Source organism: Megascapheus bottae, chromosome 2 (genome assembly GCF_031878675.1).
Source record: "Megascapheus bottae isolate mThoBot1 chromosome 2, mThoBot2.hap1, whole genome shotgun sequence".
Taxonomy (NCBI): domain Eukaryota; kingdom Metazoa; phylum Chordata; class Mammalia; order Rodentia; family Geomyidae; genus Megascapheus; species Megascapheus bottae.
In genome coordinates, this window is record NC_143510.1 from 4,579,500 (window position 1) to 4,596,633 (window position 17,134).

The 17,134-nt window shown below is 41.6% G+C and overlaps 1 pseudogene; it reads left to right on the forward strand.

Moving 5' to 3' along the window:
- Positions 1 to 11,982: 11,982 nt before the first annotated feature.
- LOC150066289 (COMM domain-containing protein 7 pseudogene) lies at positions 11,983 to 12,500 on the forward strand (annotated as a pseudogene).
- Positions 12,501 to 17,134: the final 4,634 nt, after the last annotated feature.

Below are 17,134 nucleotides of genomic sequence, written 5' to 3' on the forward strand. Positions count from 1 at the left end.
AACTCTTACTGATGAGATTTCTATAAATGGGCTGCAAGTTTGGCCTACTGGTAGACTGCTTGCCTAGCATTCATTAAGACCTAAGTTTAATTCTTTGGTACTACATACAGAGAAAGAAGCCAGAAGTGGTGCTATGGCTGAAGTGGTAGAGCTCCAGCCTTGTGAAAGCCCAAGGAGAGTACTCAGGGCCAGAGCTCAAGGCCTAGGACTGGAAAAATAAACAAACAAACAAACAAATAAATACATATTTCTACAAATGCTTCAAAAATTTTAATTCTTCTGCCTTATAATTATAGTGTTCAGTATCATTTCAAACCTCTACATTTTTTTCATTTATTTTTTATTGTAATTAATAGAAGGATTACATTATATTTGCCGGATAGAAGGTACATTAATTCACGTACATTGATACCCTTTCTCATGTCTTGGTCCCCATTTCCCTCCCCCCACACCCACCCCTCATCTTGTTTTCCCCCCTTCCCTATCCAATTTCAAATAACCAAATACAAATATATCCAATATATCAGATAACAAAGTAAGATACTGTAACAATATGAGATAATCAAGGGATAGCAAAAGAGATGAGAGATAACATAGTACGTTAAGGACTATGTATCCTAGAGGACTGTATCCTAGAGGTTCTTTCATTTAGCATCATACTATATGGCCTTATGTATCTAGGTTTTGCTCTAATGCAAATCTCTGCTAAGAGAACCCAAGGTTTCTACTGATTATGACGAATGAGGGAAACCATTGAGCCTAAGTTCCTTTGAGTCTGGCTTACTTCACTTAATATGATTTTTTCTAAGTCTTTCCATTTCCTATCAAATGGGGCGATGTCATTCTTTCTGACAGCAGCATAGAATTCCATTGTGGACAAATTGCAAACCTCTACATTTTAGCTGCTTAAAAAAAGACTATAATGGAGATCAGTGGAAGATGGCGGCGGTTCAGTGTGAGTCGTTTTGAGCTCCCGCCAAGATACAAGTTCTGGCAGTGTAGAGGACAGTTCTTTAAGAAAAATTGATCCTAAGGAAGCTTTAGTGCCACAGAGATCTCAGTCAGAGAGGAAAAAACCAGAATAGTGGCGCGAGAAGACGGTGGAGCCCCGCAGCCGCGGAGCAAACAGCGCTTCATGGCGCAGACCCGCGGCTGCAGACAGAGCCACACAGAGCCTGTGCAAGCCCAGAGCCGATACCCAGCTGTGCACGGACCTGCCAGCTTCAGGGAACTAGAGAATCCAGCAATTTGTGAGTACCTCCGGGGAGAACTATCCACTTCTGCTCATGTCTCAATAGATGCAGAAAAGGCATTTGACAAGATCCAACACCCCTTTATGTTAAAAGCTCTGGAGAAACTAGGAATCCAAGGAACATTCCTCAATGTAATAAAGGCTGTGTATGACAAACCCACAGCGAGTATTATACTTAATAGCAAAAAACTAAAGCCATTCCCTCTAAAATCAAGAATGAAACAAGGATGTCCACTCTGTCCACTCTTTAACATAGTATTAGAATTCCTAGCCAGTGTAATAAGGCAAGAAGTAAGCACAAAGGGGATCCAAATAGGGAAAGAGGAAGTAAAACTTTCCCTCTTTGCAGATGACATGATTCTGTATTTAAAGAATCCTATAGACTCTACCCCCAAGCTCCTTGAGCTGATTCAAAACTTTGGAAGGTATAAAATTAACCCTCAAAAATCAACTGCCTTCCTCTATGCCAACAGTGAGAGGAATGAGGCAACATTCAAGAAAGCAACTCCTTTTGCAATAGCCTCAAAGAAAAGAAAGTACCTAGGAATTAACTAAGAATGTAAAGGACCTTTTTGATGAAAACTTTAAAACCCTGAAATAAAGCAGAACTGAGGAAATGGAAAAACCTCCCATGCTCCTGGATTGGAAGAATCAACATCGTGCAAATGGCAATCTTACCAAGGGGTTTCTACAAATTCAATGCAATACTCATCAATATCCTAATGTCATTCTTTAAAGAAATAGAAGGTGCAATCCAAAATTTCATATGGAATAATAAAAGACCCCGGATAGCAAAAACACTTCTTAGCAGAAAGAATAGCACAGAAAGAATTTCAATACCAAACTTTAGACTCTATTACAGAGCTATAGTGATCAAAATATCTTGGTAGTGGCACAAGAACAGGCCTGAAGACCAATGGAATAGAACTGAGGACCCAGATATTAAACCACAGACCTATGGCTACCAAATCTTTGACAAGGGAGCCAAAAAAAATAGAATGGAAGGAAGAAAGACAGCCTCTTCAACAAGTTGTGCTGGCAGAACTGGTTAAGCACCTGCAGAAAACTAAGGTTGGATCCTTCTTTGTCACCTGCTCTAAAATTAACTCCAAATGGATCAAAGACCTGGAGGTAAAAGCTGACACACTGAAAACTTTACAGGAAGGAATAGGAGATACACTAGGCCTCCTTGGTACAGGTCGAAACTTTCTTAATAAAGGCCAAGAATCACAACAAATCAGAGAAAGGCTGGATAAATGGGGCTGCATTAAACTACAGAGCTTTTGTATGGCAAAGGACATAGCTAGTAAATTAATTAGGAAGCCTACAGAATGGGAGAAGATCTTCACCAACCATATAATGGACAAAGGCCTCATATCTAAAATATGTCAAGAACTTAAAAAATTGAATCACTCCAAAACTAATCTCCAAAGTAACAACCATCCCATTAAAAGATGGGTCTTCTCTGAAGAAGGAACAAAAATGGCCTATGGACACATGAAGAAATGCTCGACATCTCTGGCCATAAAAGAAGTGCAAATCAAAACAACTCTAAGATTCCACCTCACTCCAATTAGAATGGCCAGGATCAGGAAAACGAATAACAGATGCTGGAGGGGATGTGGCCAGGAGGGATCACTACTACACTGTTGGTGGGAGTGCAAACTCATTCAACCACTATGGAAAGCAGTATGGCATTGCCTCAAAAGACTAAACATAGAGCTCCCCTATGACCCAGCAATTCCACTACTAGGCATTTACCCAATTGTCCAGAAACAAGGACACACTAAATCCACTTGCACAACGATGTTCATTGCAGCACTGTTTACCATAGCAAAGATATGGAACCAACACAGATGTCCCTCAGTTGATGAGTGGATTAACAAGATGTGATATTTGTACACAATGGAATTCTATGCTGCTGTCAGAAAGAATGACATCGCCCCATTTGTTAGGAAATGGAAAGACTTAGAAAAAATCATATTAAGTGAAGTAAGCCAGGCTCAAAGGAAGTTAGGCTCAATGGTTTCCCTCATTTATCATAATCAGTAGAAACCTTGGGCTCTACTAGCAGAGGTTTGCAATAGAGCAAAACCTAGATACATAAGGCCATACAGTATGATGCTAAATGAAAGGACCTCTAGGATACAGAAACAAAAGCCATATAATGAGTGATTGTTGTCCTTAATGTACTATGTTATCTCTCATCTCTTTTGCTGTCCCTTGGTTATCTTATATTGTTACAGTATCTCACTTTGTTATCTGATATATTGGATATATTTATATTTGGTTATTTGAAATTGGATAGGGAAGGGGGAAAACAAGATGAAGGGTGGGTGTGGGGGGGAGGGAAATGAGGACCAAGACATGTGAAAGGGTATCAATGTATGTGAATTAATGCACTTTCTATCTGGCAAATATAATGTAACCCTTCTATTAATAACAATAAAAAATATATTTAAAAAACACTATAATTTATTCTCTGTGTTAGAACCAGGACTTGCACTCAGGCCTCACCCTCTTACTGGGCTTATTTGTTCACAGCTGGAAATCTACCATGTAAGCCATGGATCCAGTCTAGGTTTTTGCTGGTTATTTCGAAATAGAGTCTCTTGGAATTTCCTATCCAGGCTGGCTTTAAACCTCAATCTTTCAGGAGAAAAATATTGATGAGTGACTCAAGTGGTAGAGGCCCTACCTAGAACCAAGAAGCCCTGGTACTACCAAAAAGAAATCATAACAACTAAAGAATAAAATAAACTATTCTCAACTTAAGATTCTATACAAATACTACCTACAAATAAACACAAAACATCATAGAGAATTGTGAAAACACTTTCACTCACTTTGGGTCAGAGCTGGTAAAACTTCACTAGACATTTCGTTAGGCTCACACCTGCAATCCTAGCCACTCAGGCGTCTGAGATCTAAGGATCCTGGTTGGAAGCAAACCTGGGAAGGAAAGTCTGTGAGATTCTTATCTCCAATTAACCACCCAAGAGGCTGCAAAGGGGAGTTGTGGCTCAAGTGGGTCAAGTAAAAGAAGCTCTCGGACAGTCCTCTTTTCCCCCAGGCCTTTGCCCTGAGTACAAGCCCCAGGACCATCACACACACACACACACACACACACACACACACACACACACACACACACACTCAAATTGTGAATTTAAACTAAGATCTAAATTAATGAGCTTAGTTTAAGTGACAAAGTAAAAATGAGAGCTTTCTTGGAAGGAGGTGTGTCTCTACAGGAAATTGTGTGTGATATGAGAAAAATGTAGCCTGCATCTGCGGTGCAGTTCTGGAGTCTTTCCTTCCTGAGCACAGGCCAAATTCCCTGCCTGAGTCCTCCCTTCTCCAGGCCCTGGATCACCACGAGCCTGCTGTGACGTGGGTAGCGAGGTGTCTGGCCCCCAGACCACTGAGAGGCACCCACGCAAGACCTTCACTCCAGAGATTCATCTGTTTGTTTGACATATTGTATACCTGTGGTACAGTAAACAAAGAAATAATACACAGATGAATTGTTTTTCTAGTAATGCAGACACGTGTATATGTTGCATGTGCACGTATGTGCTTGTATATGTGTATATATTTGTGGGCAGATTCGAGTGCGTGAGTGCATGCAAGTGTGTGCATGTGCCCTGTGTGCATGCTTGTGTGTATGTGTGTGTAGATGTGTGCATGTGTGCGTTTATGTGTATGTAGGGGTATGTGTGCGTGTGTACTGTTAAAAAGAACTTAACCCTCTCACCATTTCTGCCTGTGTTTCCTTGTAGTTTTGGATTCGTTTCACATTTCTCTTTCCAATTTTGTGGACTCTGTAAAAAGTTTGTGTTCACTGATTTAAAATTACGAATAATTGATTTGTGTGTGTGTGTGTGTGTGTGTGTGTGTGTGTGTGTGTGTGTACTGGGGCTTGAACTCAAGGCCTGGGTGCCTTAGCTATTTCACTCAAGATTGATGTTCTATTACTTGAGCCATAGCTCCAATTCGGGCTCTTTTTAGTAGTTGCTTGGAGATATGAGTCTCACAGACTTTCTTGCCAGAGCTGGTTTCAAACCTTGATCCTCGTGTTTCAGCCTCCCATGTAGCTGGGGTTACAGGTATAAGCCATGAATGTCCAGCTCTGACTTCCAATTTCTCTTTCTCAAGATCATCATCTTCCACAGCGATGAAGCAGTGAGAGGGGTGGGATTTGAACTCGATTGCCAGGTACATTCCACATCTCTATCTGTATTATTATGGGTCTATTGAGAACTATTGAAATTACTTCATCTGTAATTTGCAATGCGATGATGGATATGAGAGGTATTATAAAACAGCTCAGAAATGAAGACTGAAGGATTCACTGTACCCTACCAGAAGAGATGGGACCCTTTTCTACACAAAACATTATTCCTTACTGCTAGACTGTTAGGTCCTGAGTTTGATTACAAACCAAAGCTTTGGTAGAGCTTAAAAGTCCAAGTTTCCTGTGGATGTATTCAGACCTCTTCTTTTATACCACAAGACTGAATGGAAATGGCTTCTCAGTAAAAGAAAAAAAAACAAACAAAACAAAAAGAGTCTTTTAAGATACACTTCTTATTAGAAACGGTGGAATTTAACTTCTCTCTTTCCCACAAAGTGTATAATTGGGCTTGTTTTATTATTTTCTATTCATGGGGACAAAGGAACCATTGTAAATTGCAGGTTGCATTTAGAAACACCAAATGAAGGGTCTCAGTGTTTCCCACACATTGACTTCTTGTGACTTGGCATTCAGTGTGTAAGTAGGCCTGGCCTAGTTCTGTTTGTATCTGAAATAATACAGCAGCAAGCTGTTGTGATGGTTAATCATGGCTGTCTACTTGACTGGATGGATGGAGACATTCCTAGGAGATCAGGAAAGGGTACTACCACCTGTGTCCACGAGTATGTTCCTAGACAGGACTCCATTGAATGGGGATTTGTGGTGGCTCTGTCCCAGAAGATGGGAGCCCAGGGATGGGGGCGGAGGGAGACAATGAGAGGATCACACACACCAGGGAGCGGGGACTTCTTGCTCACTGCTTCCTGGCTGCCATCAGGTGAGCCTGTCTACTCTACCATACCCTTTACCAGGATATTCTGCTTCCTTACAGGACCAAGAATGAGGGAGCCCGGGGCTGGCCGTTTGAGCTAGTGGTAGAGTGCTTGCCTAGCATGCACAAACACCCGGGTTCGATTCTTCGGTACCACATACATAGAAAAAAAGCCAGAAATGGTGCTGTGGCTCGAGTGGTAGAGCTCTAGCCTTGAGAAAGTCTAAGGACAGTGCTGAGGCCCTGAGCTCAAGCCCAGGACAGGCCAAAAAAAAAAAAAAAAAAAGAATCAGGGAGCCAGTTGCCCTTGAAACTGTCACTTCTGAAACTTATCCTAAATAAATCTTTCCTTCTTTATATTTTCTTTCTCAGGTTTGAGGCTGCAGGAATGAAAAAAAAATCTTAGCTTGTTGGTAGGTTCTTTAAGAGTTAAAATTATTTGTTTATTCATGTATCAATTTTGAAATTTTATTATTATCTTTAAAGCAGTTGCACAAAAAGGTTTCTATTCAAAATGTCAGTTTAAGAATATAATGCATCTTGGTTAATGTCACCAATACCCATCCCACCCTGCAACTTGCCACTGGTGACCAGCTCCCTCAAAATAAGAGTTTTTAACTCTCAACTTTTAAGTCAAAATTTTCCAAGAGCTTCCAATAATTTTATTGCTGATTTTTTTTTGTGGGGCTTGGCCTCAGGGCCTGGGCACTGTCCCTGAGCTTCTTTTGCTCAAGGCTAGCACTCTACCACTTGAGCCACAGCGCCACTTATGTCGTTTCCTATGTATGGCACTAGGGAATCAAACCCCAAGGCTTCATGCGTGCTAAGCAAGCATTCTACCACTAAGCCACCCTCCTAGCCCAATAATTTGAAGTGGCAGGAAAGATACATACTTAACTTACTTCCTATGTAAATTTTATATACTGGGCTTAGTGGATTATACTTTTGGATTATATCCTGTGAATGACTTCAGAACAATGCAATTCATCTAAGACTTTCCCATTACTTCCCTAAATGTCAGTGCATGATCAGGAAAGGACCAATACCATTTTGGCTCTGTGAGCAGAGGCTTTCTGAGAGTATCTTCCCAATTGCTGTCTGAACCACAGAAAAAGGCTTAGCATCTGCAGCTCTGTAGCAGAGCCCTTCACTAGTGCCTATATGTTGCCATGGAAACCTCTGTTCTGCAGAGACTTTTAAATTAATTAATATTATACATGAAAAGTTAGTTCAACTTGGCTGTCTTTTGGAATTCTTGATGAGTTCAGGGAATGAATTTCTGTAGCTTCATCAATGAGTGTGTTTGCAATTCACACTTGGGGTGGAGTTGGGGTGTGTGTGTTTGGATAGAAGACCCCCCTATGTCAAATTTTTATGCTTTTCCAAACAGAGGCAAGCACTGTTATTAGAAAGAAAATATGTGATTAATCATTACTTGACAGAAGTTACATAAGCTACTGTCTTGGAACAGTTCGATTTTATTTTTTGTTGCACAATGAGATCAGTGCTCCTTTCTCAAGGTAAGAAAGCATGGTAAATAGAGATGGGATTTTGGTTATAAGATAAAATACTTTTGTCAATTCTCCATGGAAACTCAGCCTCCATGGGAATTTAGACTTGAACCTGGTGGGTTACTATTTTAGGACATCAGCTCTCCTCTTGATCTCCAGCTGCCAGTAAATTCTTTATGACATTTTCTAATTTTCTATTTTTTTTAAAATTAGAAGACAACTTAAAAATGAAGGGGAAACTGGATCCTGATGGCTCATGCCTGTAATTCTAGCTACTCAGGAGGCTGAGATCTGAGGATTGGGGTTGAAAGCCAACAGGTCACAAAGCACACAGGTCAACAAGAATCTTCTTTCCAGTTAACAAGCAATGTTTGGAAGCAAAGTCATGGTTCAAGTGGTAGAGTGCTAGATTTAAGCAACAAACAGAAATAAATGAAATAAAACACTCAGGGAAAGTGCTTAGGCCCTGAGTTCAAGCCCTAGGATTAGCACAAAACAAAGCAAAAACTCCTTTTACTATGTCATCTTAAACAACAGGAGTTTTGATCGGCAAAATGTCCTATATTTTTATTCTTTCTCTGAAAATCCACTGGCCTATTGCTTACTGAGAGTTTTTCTGGTGCCTGTTATTTCATTTCATTAGTGTGTGTGGGGGGGTACTGTCTCTGAGTTCTTTTGCTCAAGGTTAGTGCTCTACCAACTGAGTTATAGATCCACTTCCAGCTTTTAAGTGAGTAATTGGAAATAAGAGTTTTATAAACTTTTCCTGTCTCGGATGGCTTCAAACTGTGATTCTCACATCTCAGCCTCCTAAATAGCTAACATTACAGGTTTGAGCCACTTAAGTACTCCCTAAGGCAGGAAAATGAATCTGGGGTTTTAAACTGGGGCTAAGTGAATCATGACTGATTTATGACAGAGCCATAAAATTGCTGTGCTGTCTGTATGAGACCTTAGAAGCATTTGACCAACAGGCTGGTCTCCTCACTGTGGGCTCCCAGCCCTGCAGCACTAGCTCTTCCAGCCCCTACATGTGGCGTGGCAGTGGGCAGAGAGCACATGCTCATTTAACTGGTTGTCAGTAACCGTTCTGAAACCCCCACTTGGATAGCACAATTTCCAAGTTCAGAAAATATGACCCCCTCAATGGTCATTTTAAAGAAATATGATGGGAAATTTTGCAAGTATGTTCAGAAAAAAAATGAACACTGACATTTTCATAGCTCCTTTTTTGGTTGAAAAATGGAATTCCATGGCAATGTCTACCAATAAGAACACATACATGGTTACAGATTTCATTTCAGAGAATTCTATCCACAGCCAAGTGAATGAATTACAGACACAGTTACTAACATGGCTGGGTGCCAGAAATGTAGTTGAGAGAAAAAAAAAACAAGTTAACAGAAGAGTGAAAAGAGACTGTCCCAGTGCATGGCACTCAGAACACATACTAGAGACGCTTTGGGAGTCCAGTGGGGTTACTGTAACAAAATATAGGCTGCCTGGCTTATAAACAACGGAAGTATATTTCTTACAGTCTGGGAGGCCAAGATCAAGGTTCAAGTAGATTCTATTTCTGGTGAGAACCTGTGGCTACTGTTTGCCTTCCTCCTCCCCTTTCTCCTGCTCTTCCTCCTGCTCCTCCTCTTCCTCCTTTTCTTTCCCCTCCTCCTCCTCCTCCTCCTCTGCTGCCTACCTCCCCTCTTCCTCCTTCCAATCCAATCCAATCTACTTTCTTTCTTATGCCAATCCTTGGCTTAAACTCAGAGCCTGGGCTTTTGTGTTCAAGGCTATTGTTCTACCATTTTGAGCTATAGTTCCATTTCTGTTTTTTTGCTGGTTAATTGGAGATAAGAGTCTCATAGACTTTTCTGGCTAGGTTGGCTTAGGGTCTTGATCCTCACATCCTAGCCTCCTAAGAAGCTAGGGTTACAGCATCTTCTATGAGATGTTCTTTTAAAGCTGAACTATATAATTTTTAATATCCATGCATTATGACTATCAGAATCAAGATAATTAACATAGCCAATTACCACAGTTCTTTTTCTTTTGGCAGTCCTGAGCTTGAGCTCATGGCTTGAGCACTGTCCTTGGACTTTCGCAAGGCTAGAGCTTTACCACTTGAGTCACAGCACCACTCCCAGCTTTTTTCTATGGATGTGGTACCGAAGAATCAAACCCGGGTCTTCATGCATGCTAGGCAAGCACTCTACCACTAGGCCAAACTCCCGACCCCCACAGTTCATTTTTTAAATGATAAAGACATGCATGATCAACTCTCAGCAAATTTCAACTATACAATATAGTTTTATTACTTATAGTCACAAAATTCTACACTAGTATGTCAGAGTTTATCCATCCCATATAATTCAACCTTTGTATCCTTGAGCCAAGGACTTCATTTTCTATGCTGGGATTTTCTAATCTCACTCATGAAGTCCCCCAAAACTTCTAAGGCAGAATCATCTCTTCATGTAACGTTTGGAGATTGCTATTGTTTTCCCCTGGGAATCAAGATTTTAACACATAATGGAGAAGAAAGTATGGGCCACCCAGAGCATGACAGAAGACAGAGCTGTGAGCAGAAAAGTATAGATAAATGCTTGACTTTGGCAAAGAAGAACTATGATGGTAGTGAATGTGGAAGAGTCAATCTAGGAAAAGGACACAGTAGCTTTGGTGGCATGATGGCTTGGTGGCAGAGTGGCTTCGTGCCATGTTGGCTTCACAGCTGGGTAGCTTTGTGTCATGGCAGCTTCATGGCACAGTGGCTTCATAGCAGTGAGTTTGTGGTAAGGAAGCTTCGTGGTGAAGTGGCTTCGTGGCACAGTGGCTTTGTGTCAGTGAGTTTGTGGCAGGGAAATTTGTGGCACAATGGCTTTGGGGTAATCATTTTTCCTTAAACTGAGGATTTGGAATATATATATATACGTATATATATTTATATAACCTTTTCCCCTCATTTTGTATGCCTGGAAGATTTCATAATCAATGTGAAAAACTTCAATAGACTAAAATAAACTTGAGCAGTAAATAAAGCTATTCTTCCTTAGGAAATGTGACTCTGTGGCTTGGAAAGACATGCATTACTCATCAAGTAGATTCTTAGAGATGCAAAATATCCATCTGATAAGTAATAGCTGAAAAAAGAATCAACACTGTCCAAAAAAACCCTTACTTTTTCGTAAAATGACTCATTCTGGTTATTGAATACTTCAGGATCTTTGTCACTTAACTTGTTAATTGCTTATTGGGAGAACACAATATTAAATGTTTAAAGTAGAATCTAATTATGTTTGTTAAAGCTAACTTTCTGACGGGAGCATAGAATTTAAGTCATAAAGTTGCCCAATGGGAAGATAAACCCCACATTATAGAAATGCTTACACGCTTGGTGGTAAACATGCTAAGATACTAACTTCTTGGATCTCCATGAACAATAGTTAGTATCTAATTTTACAGATGTGCAGAAAGAAGTGAGGGATCCGAGACCACAGGCCCTGAAATGTCCGTCTGCTACATGAGTGGCACGACATCCCTCATGAAAGGCAGTACAGTAGGAAAATCCTATTTTTAAGGCTCTCTCAATTGCAATACATTATAGTTTGTATGTAAGACCTGCGTTTGTCAGTCTCCACTTCCTAAATCTTTCAATGACCATAAGTGGTTGATTATCCATCTAAGCTATTGATTGGCCATCTCTATATATTTATAAATTGGGATATGTATCTATATATCTCTATCATTACATATTTATATATAGCTATAACTACATGCTATAAATCTATAACGAAATAACTATATAATCATAGAGCTAGCTACAGAATTGTATCTACAACTGACTTGTAACTATGTATACTACTTATGTATAGAGTTACGTGTATATATAACTATGTAACTACACACGCATCTTCATGCGCAGAGGCATAGGTTCTGACTCATTCTTCCCATCTTGTCAGCTAAGGTCGAATGAGCATACCCACCGTACTGAGAAGTACAGCCCAACAGTGCTGAACACTGTGGAGTTTCTGTTCTTTTTTTGTGAGAGAAGCTGCTTATTTAGAGAATTTAGCTTATCACAGATGACTAGCCAAAGAAAATATTTTTTTTAAATGATTTTCTTGGCGGCTGCGGCCCCGCGTCCGGGTCCATGGGCGCCTGCACCGCGCAGGACCCGCTGCCCGAGGCCGTGGGCGGCGACTTTCAGCGGCTGAACCAGCTGGGCGCCCAGCAGTTCTCAGCTCTGACCGACCTGAACCCAAAGAGGTGGACCGGTTTCTGGCTCAGCTCTCTGAATTTGCCACCACAAATCGGATCCGCCTTGGGCCCCTCAAAAGCCTGGTGAAGTCTCCTCCGGGTGCCAAATGGTGCAGGGCAGGTGCAGGCAGATCTCCTGACTCTGGGTCTTAGTGAGGAAAAAGACACTTAGGTTGCTGAAAAGTGGAAGCAGAATGTGTGTTCCCCCCGCCTCCCCACGACAGGCCATCGGTCAGACCCTGATGATTAACCGGCTCATTGATATGGAGTGGAGGTTTGGAGTGACGTCAGGGAGTAGTGAATTGAGAAAGTGGGAACCAAACTGAAAATGTGTATATAGAATTAACCTTGCTGCATGAGATGGAGCGGGGGAGAGCCAGCATGCTGACCACCAGCCCCGGCTGGTCCTGACTCCTTCCCTGTGACTGCTCTGAAAGGCACCTCCCTCAGGCTTGTGAGCGCCATGTGGGGAGCCCAGGTGCAAAGCCAACTGGAAACCAACAGGATTAAGTGAAAGCCCAGCACAGCCCCCTGTAATCTCAGTGCAGAAACCACCACCCTTGTCTCTTAAGACAGGCTGTAGTTTCCCTGGACCTCACTCCAGAGTAAACAAATGGAGCCAGTTTGTTTATGGTGTGTGTGTGGGGGGAGGTTGAGGGGCCAGAGAACTGTCTAATCCTGCACCCTCAGTCCCCATTCCTGGCTTCATGGTGTTGGATGGTAAGAAGGCAGACATTTTGAGAATTTTGAGTTGCCTTAGCTTGTTTTGGTTTCAAGTGACCACCTCTGTTAGTTAAATGAATTAAAAAAAAGTTGTAAAAAATGATTTTCTTTCTATTGAACGTAAAAATAAAGCCTAAGTGGCATCATGGTAAATTGTAATGGTTTTTGTGTGTGTACGTGTATTTGAAAGTCAGCTTTCTCTCTATCATTTATTAAAGCACACATTTCTATTTCCAGATATGATAGGTGAAAGATGAAATCTGTGATTTCCTGGGAAGAAGGGGAAAGCAGGGGTGACCCCCAGTTGGCGAGAGATGAATGTTTCAGGAGTGACTGAAGTGGCCTCGTGATTACACAGCGCCTTCAGGGGAGCCTGAGACGTCAGCTCTGTGGTTCGCTAGCCATGTGTCAGGTTCACACAGTCTCTTCAAGACCCCATTTTCCATCTGTAACTGGGCTTCCTCCTTGGTGAGTTATAGAGTTCAGTTTGCATGACATTCCAAAGAGAGTCCCTCATTGTTCAAGTCAGTGCAGTGGTGAAATACCCACGTGACGTGAGCACCTGGGATTTCAGCTCTGCCATTCTTTCCCATTTACTGCTAGGTTGATTTGTATTGGTTTGTACTAGAACCTAGAAGAGAGGTGGGCTGAGAATTTATTTTAACACACTAGGAATTCCATATAGAGTTAATTTTTTAAATTTAGGACTGAATAATGAGATAATACACATAGGGTTTTTGAGGCCTGGTCATAGTGATAGCTCAATAAATAACACAAAGTATTAGTGATAAATCAAAGTCACAAGGAGCTTCCTTGGTATGGCTAGCCACTGAGTTAAGACACATGTGTTTGGTTTCCTTGAAGATTAATCGTGTGTGTGTGTGTGTGTGTGTGTGTGTGTGTGTGTGAGCGTGTATGCGCACACAGTACTGGCACTTGAACTCAAGGCCTGGACACTGTCCCTTTTACTCAAGGCTAAAGTTCTACTAGTTGAGCTGCAGCTCAACTTCTGGCTTTTTGGCAGTTAGTTGGAGACAAGAGACTCACAGAATTTTCTGCTTGGGATAGCTTGGAACAATGAGTCTCAGATCTCAGCCTCCTGAGTAGTTGGTGTCCTGCGTTGCATACTTTTTAAGTACCCCCTTCCTTCCCTCCCTTCCTTCTCTCCTCCCTCCCTCCTTCCCTCTTTCTTTCTTTCTTTCTTTCTTGCTTGCTTGCTTGCTTGCTTGCTTTCTTTCCTTCTTTCTTTCTCTCCCTCCATTTTCCTGCCTCCCTCCCTCTTTTTCTCCCTCTCTCCTTTCCTGTCTCCCTCTCTCTCTCCCCTCCCTCCCCCCTCCCTCCCTCCCTTCTTTTTTCCTCCTTTCCTTTATTTCTCTTCTTTCCAGTTTTCTGGGGTCTAGTTGTGCACATTTTGTCTTCTTCTGCAATTTAAGATCTGGCAAAATTTAATTTTTTAGATTTATTTGAGATAAATCAATTTCTCCCTATAGGTATTTATTGCAAAGTGAGTGATAATGTGAACCTATGCTTGGAATTGTTCCTCTCTTGAGCAGTTTTCTTCTTCATACGTATTTAAGAAGCTCTTAGAAACAGAAACTCTAATGACCTCCAGACCCTCATAATACTTGCTAATAAACCAGTGGACAAAGTTGCATATTGAGATGCTAAAGGAAATAATCTTGGAGAAAGTGGAGTGGGTAGGGGTGATAACAGGAGATAAAAGGGAAAAATTTGAGCAGGGTACAGGTGCTCAGACCTCTAATCCTAACTACTCAGGAAGCTAAGATTTTGAGGATCACAATTTGAAGACATTTGGGACCGTTTGAGAGATTTCATCTCTCTTTTTTTTTTTTGCCAGTCCTGGGCTTGAGCTCAGGGCCTGAGCACTGTCCTTGGATTTTCTCAAGGCTAGAGCTCTACCACGTGAGCCACAGCACCACTTCTGGCTTTTTTCTATGTATGTGGTACCGAGGAATCGAACCCGGGTCTTCATGCATGCTAGGCAAGCACTCAACCACTAGGCCAAACTCCCTGCCCAAGAGAGAGATTTCATCTCTAATCAGCAAAATGCTGGACTGGAGACATGGCTCGTGAGATAGAGTACCAGTCGTGAACAAACCATCTCTCTATTGTTAGCCGTCAATGCTATTTGCTCACCCATTCTGCTGTGAGGTTCTGTTGTTGTCGTTTGCTTCTTTTTGCCAGTAGTGGGGCCTAACCTCTGAGTCTTGGCACTGCCCTGAGCTTTTGACTCAAGGCTAATGCTCTACCATGGGAGGCCACAGATCCACTTCCAGAATTTTCATGAATCTTCCTGCCTGAGCTGGCTTTGAACTATGATCCTTAGATCTCAGCCTCCTGAGTAGCTGGGATGGCGAATATGAGCCACTGGCTCCTAATTTATTTATTTATTTATTTGTGATGATGATGATTGATGATGAGGGTAATGATGATGATTGAAAAGGGGTGGCAATTCTGGAAGTTAGGTTATTGGTTAATGTCACTCTTCCTCCATCTACCCTCAAGTTATAGAGTTCATTTTTTTCATAATGTCCATTGAATATAATAACTACATTATTTATATATTTATTATCTGTGGGCCTGGGTTTAAACTCGGGACCTTTTGCTCTTGCTTAATTTGCTTTCTCGTAGCTGGAGCACTACCACTTGAGACACCATCCCTCTAGCCTGGAATTTTGCTAGTCCTTTGGAAAAGGAATTTTGTAGAATTTTCCACCTTGGCTGGGCTTGAATCTCAGTCTTATAAGTCTCCGCCTCCTGGTAGCTAGGATGACAGATATGAGCCTCTCACATCTGGTTTGGTTTAGTTTTTGCCAATTATTCTCCTATCTTTTCTTAACTACTTACAACCCCAGATTTCCACTGTTTTTGAAAGTGCCCCAGTACTTGACCTTTTCCATGTCACTTTCAGAGACGGGGAATATCCCTGTAGGTTTTCTCAGTCCAGCAAGTCCTGTCTGACTGTACAAATGATTCTGTATGTAAGGCCCACAATGACATTATAAATATCCAAATAGTTCTAGTCACAGAAAAGTCTCCCCATCCAGTCAACCTCAACTTAGTTCCTTGGGTGAGGGGCATTTGGAGGGCTATTCTGCTACTTTTCTGGGCAAAATCTGTGCCACACTCTAGTAGGGAAGGAATTCTACCATGATGAGTTGGCAGGGAGAGAGAGGACAGAGTAGCCCATGGTTCAGATAGCACTGAACTTTGTTATTTGCTCCAATAAATCTTACTGAATAAGTGTCTTTTCATGTGCTACATGCCCATAGAACAATTTCCAGAGACTATCTATCTATCTAATTCTTTTTTGCTATGCCTCGGGCTTGAACTCAGGGCCTGAACACTGTCCATGAGCTTTCTTAAGGCTAGCTCTCTACCACTTGAGCCACAGCATCACTTCTGGCTTTCTCTATGTATGTGGTACCAAAAAATCAAACCTGGGTCTTTGTGCATCATAGGCAAATACTCTACCTGATTTTATTTTTGTTTTTATTTTATTTTAATTTTTTACTTCCAGTCCACGAAGTATCTTGTACAAAAGAAGGTATAATTGAGATGGTAACATAACAGCCGGGCGGGGTGGCTCACTCCTGTAATCCTAGCTACTCAGGAGGCTGAGATCTGAGGATCATGATTCAAATTAAAGCCAGCCCAGTCACTAAAGACTGTGAGACTCTAATCTCCAATTAGAAAATGGGAAGTAGGGATATGGTTCAACAGGTAGGGTGGTAGCCTTGAGCTGAAGAGCTCAGGGACAGTGCCCAGGCCCAGAGTTCAAGCCCCAAGACCCATATAAAGAAAAACACAAAACATGATTATTGTATTTTCATACTACAAACTGTCCAGTGACATGGCACACACAACTGTGACGAAGGGCACTGACTTGTGTCATTGAAGAGCAAAAAGGGAAGCGGTGCTGAGTCTTCAGACAAAATGTCAGTGCAAACAGCCCACGCTTTCCAAACACTTAAGATCATTACAGTTTTTAAGACTTGAATCCTTGCTGATTTTAGACTTGCTCGACTGCCGCCTGAAATTGGCAGCCTTATTAAACAGATCATATTAAAGTGAACTTCCTTTTCCTTTGTGATTAGATATTGTGATGGGAAATATAAAACACTGTGGGATTCTGTGACTCCGGGTTATTCTTAGAGTTATTAAGAGCTCTCTGCTGGCCCGAGTGGTTCACGGCTCTCGTTCCACCTACTCAAGAGGCTGAGATCTGAGGACCACAGTTTGAAACCAGCCAGGGCAGGCAAGTCTATGGAGCACTTCTTTCCAATTAACCATCAGAAAAG